The sequence below is a fragment of the Rattus norvegicus genome, chromosome 2, assembly GCF_021556685.1.
Source record: "Rattus norvegicus strain SHRSP/BbbUtx chromosome 2, alternate assembly SHRSP_T2T, whole genome shotgun sequence".
Taxonomy (NCBI): Eukaryota; Metazoa; Chordata; class Mammalia; order Rodentia; family Muridae; genus Rattus; species Rattus norvegicus.
Window position 1 is genome coordinate 103,590,065 of NC_141535.1, and position 3,825 is coordinate 103,593,889.

Consider the following 3,825-nt stretch of genomic DNA (forward strand, 5'->3'; position numbering starts at 1 on the left):
TGACCCCACTCTCTTCATCTCTTTTGATCACTGTTTCCAGTTGATCAAAATAAACGAGAAACTGGTGCTGCTTGCAAAGTAGAAGGATGATCTGGAGAAGCAGATAGAAGAGATCTAGGCTAGGATCAGGTAAGGCCATGGCAGTGGGCAGGGAAAGGACACAGTATACAGAGACGAGCTACCTAGGCTTTTGAACTGATTAGATTTGGAAATAGGAAAAGCTAAAGATGAGTGTGCCATCATCAGAGCAAGTTCCTAGACTAGAATGATTGTGACATCCCCTGGAACTGTTGTCTCTACTGTATTCCCAAAGGCAGAGTTCCTCAGGCAGCAAAGGAGGAAGAGGACGAGAGGATGATGGAAGAAACAACTTTGAGAGAAGCTTTGTGCGCTGACATTTCAGACGCCTGGTTTAGCACCAAGAGGAAAGCAATTAAAAGAGTACAGTGGCTCCTGACTGTAATCCCAGAATTTAGAAGGAAGAGGCAGGGCGATCAATTCCAAGACCATCCTTAGCCATATAGCAAATTTGAGAGACATTAAAATAAAAATAATTTGAATGACTCCCTGTGCAACTAAGGCTAGTCTTGAACACCTGACCCTCCTGCCTCGATCTCTAGAGTGCTGGGATTATAGGCATATGCCATACCCAGTTTAGTCTGCACTTTAAAGTGTCTATTTAAGAGGGGTATGGGCTTCGAAGTTGTGAGGAGTGAGACAACAGTGATACCTGTATGAAAGCACCATACTGAAAACGACTATTTTGTATTCTAATGGAAAACTTAGTTTTAGAAATGAGGCTGGGTATGTCTGTAATGCTGGTCCTTGGGAGAGAGGTAGGAGGATCAAGAATTCAAGGCTGCATAGGGAGTTTGAGCTCTGCCTCAGTGTCATGTGATCTACACTAGAAAAACTCAAAGGCTACTAGTATGATTCAAACAAAAAATTTTTGGATAACATTACACTGAAAATGTGGCCATTCTAACACCAGGGCCGTAATGCCTGTAGCACTCATATTTCCTCAGTGTCTAACCTTATTAAGTCAATTCACCTCCTTAGTTTGCCTTTTCTTATGGGAAATAACAGTACATCTCACTGAGAGCTTCCTTTGTAGCAGTTACTAATTCAGTTTTCATACTTACCAGCGTATGAACAGAACGAGGGTAAAACAATCTATTAAAGTCAATGACAGTAAATAGTAAACTGAGACGGGTATAATATGGCCTTAGATCCCCAAGCCACCACGACTATTGAATAAAAACTATTTGGTTTTCACTGGTATTTTAGCCTCCCTTAAAGCATTAATTAACACATTTACCTTCAAAACAGTACCGGATAGGGTGTACTATGAGAGTCACCACCTTCCATGATTTTTCACTTTGAAAAAAAAGAAATATCTCAGGATCAAACAGTGGCACATCCAAAATTGGGACTTAGGCCATGCAACCACCAAGCACAGCTGAACAGCCTGCCCTAAGTCGCAAAATAATCTTCTATACCTGCCTTTAAGTGTATCCATGGGATCGCTCACTTTTAGAGCACCGAGAACTGGCTATGACTCTGGGGAGATAATTTGTCTCACCCCAAACACCTTTGTAATTGACTTAGCCGCAGACAACGTGTACACCCACTACAGCTATAAACAACAAAGCCCGCTGCTCCAGGAGTTTGGGCAGCCCGCGTCCTACCGCGGCCACTCCCCGCCCCGCTGCACTCTGGAAAACGTAGTCCTAGTCAGTCTTCGTACAGCCAACCCTCAGCGCCCAGAGCCACATCCGGTTGCGAATCCAAGCCTGGCCTCTAAGCACATCAGCTCTCCAATGGCGCCCTCTGCCGGCCTTTTTCCTAACCTCCCATTGCTAACCGGTTCCCCGTACTCCGGAAGTGAACCCTTCTCTTCCGATAACGAGTCCAGAGGTCCACCTGTGGTTGCGGGTAATTTTGGTGCTGCTGTAGTAAAATACGTTCTGTTGCTGCCCCAGAGTGAGGGAACCGAGTGGCAGCGGGAGTCATGGAGGGCCAGGGCGTGGAGGAGCTGCAGGCCAGGTGGAGCAGGAGGAGGAGGAGGAGGAGAAGTTGCAGTGGGTCCGGGTGCCCAAAAAGCTGCAGCAGGAATTCGACCTTGGTAATCTTCCGGCTTCCTCCAGCACTCCCGGACAGTGCTGCACCAGGCCGGGCCTGAGGCCGAGCTGCGGGCCGTGGCGCGGGACAAACGCAGCTTCTCATTAACCAGCTGTGGCAGCTGCAGACCATGTGCGTGGAGAAGGCGATGGTAGCGCGCTTGCGGGAGCCCGCCACAGGCTTGTCCCGCGGGAAGTCACTGTCCCGCCACAGCCACTCACCCGCTAGCAGCAGTTCGGGCATCATAAGGCATCCGTCCAAGAAGATCACCTTCTGGTGGGACGAGGTGAGTAGCCAGTGGCAGCGCTGATAGGGGTACAGTCGCACCCGACACCAAGAAATGGCTGATCAAGGTGTCTGAGGGCACCTACCCCATGGAAGACCAGTTCGCCAAGCAGATTTAGGCCAAAAAGATACGCGTGGCCAAGAACGAGCTAAACCGGCTGCGGAACCTGGCCGAAGCGCACAAGATGCTGACGCCCAGCTCAGTGGGCCTGCACCCCTCATGACACCAGAGTAAAGAGCAAGACCGTGCTCTGCAAGTGACCAAGGTCCCCACCGCTTGCTTGGGACTCCTCCAGGAGCGCTTCCCCAAGGAAAAGACGCCCGGAACTCCGGGAAGAAGTGGAAGTTTATGTCCCTTTTTGAGGACTTTGCAGCAGAGAAAAAGACCAGTTGGACCTACTAAATGTCAATAACAGGAAGCCTCAGCTGGATTTGAGTGGGGGCCGTTAACGAGCAGATGAGGGAGGAGGACCAAGAGGAGGAAAATGAACCAGAAAGGCAAGAGAAGGGGGATCCAGCGAGGACCTTTGAGCAAGAAAAAGGCGACCCGCAGATCTAGAGTGAGAAAAGGAAGGGAGACTTGAGAGCCAAGAAGGATTCCAGGCAGCCTGCTTTAGGTGGCAAGAAGTGTTGCACCAAGGTGGGAAGAGGAGGAAGTACTGTTCTTCCCACTGGACTTGTTCTGCCAAGCTAGGACTGTATACTAAACGTTAAGTTATACAAGCCAGAGACTGGTGCAGGAGGTGGCCACTGCCCTCATTGAGCTTGACATTGAAGAGACAGGCTTGCCTCCCCTCAAGTCAGTGTGGACTGTGCTTCTCCCACAACAGAGACATTGGCTGGAAATTATAACTCTAGTTTGAGAACATGAGATTTATAGAAATTATATGGTCAGAACAAGGAATAAGTTAACAGCCTGCTTTTTATCTTGACTTTGGATACTGGGTCGAAGAGATTTCTGAGGCATAGTAGATTGGTTTCAACATTTTTACACTATTTTTGTAACAATATGTATCAAAGCAGGGAGAATAGGAAAAACTTTGTCTACCTGTAATTTGCATGCATTGTAAAGGTATACTAATAACTGGTGTTAATTTAAACTTTTACTGTAGGTAGAAGTTGTCCTGAAGCCAGTGACGTAGGTACCAATATAGAGTGTGCTTTAAAAAATGGCTAGAGGAAGGTCGCATGTATTAGGAAAACTCAAAAGTTCATTTGGTGCTGACTATACTATTGAAAGCACAGTACAACTAATGTTGGTTAAGGTGGTGCATTTGGCCAAATGAACACATTGCTTTAAACGATAAATTGGAACCACACTAAATAAGGTTAATTAACCTTGCTACTCCAGAAAATACTTACCATTTTATTTATAACTAGTGGCTTTTGTTTAATTGACTTGGATTTTAGTTTTCAGTC

At 47.0% G+C, this 3,825-nt stretch overlaps 1 pseudogene; it reads left to right on the top strand.

Moving 5' to 3' along the window:
* The first annotated feature begins 1,901 nt into the window (after positions 1-1,901).
* Positions 1,902-3,214, top strand: Rrs1-ps9 (ribosome biogenesis regulator 1 homolog, pseudogene 9; annotated as a pseudogene).
* The last annotated feature ends 611 nt before the right edge of the window (positions 3,215-3,825 follow it).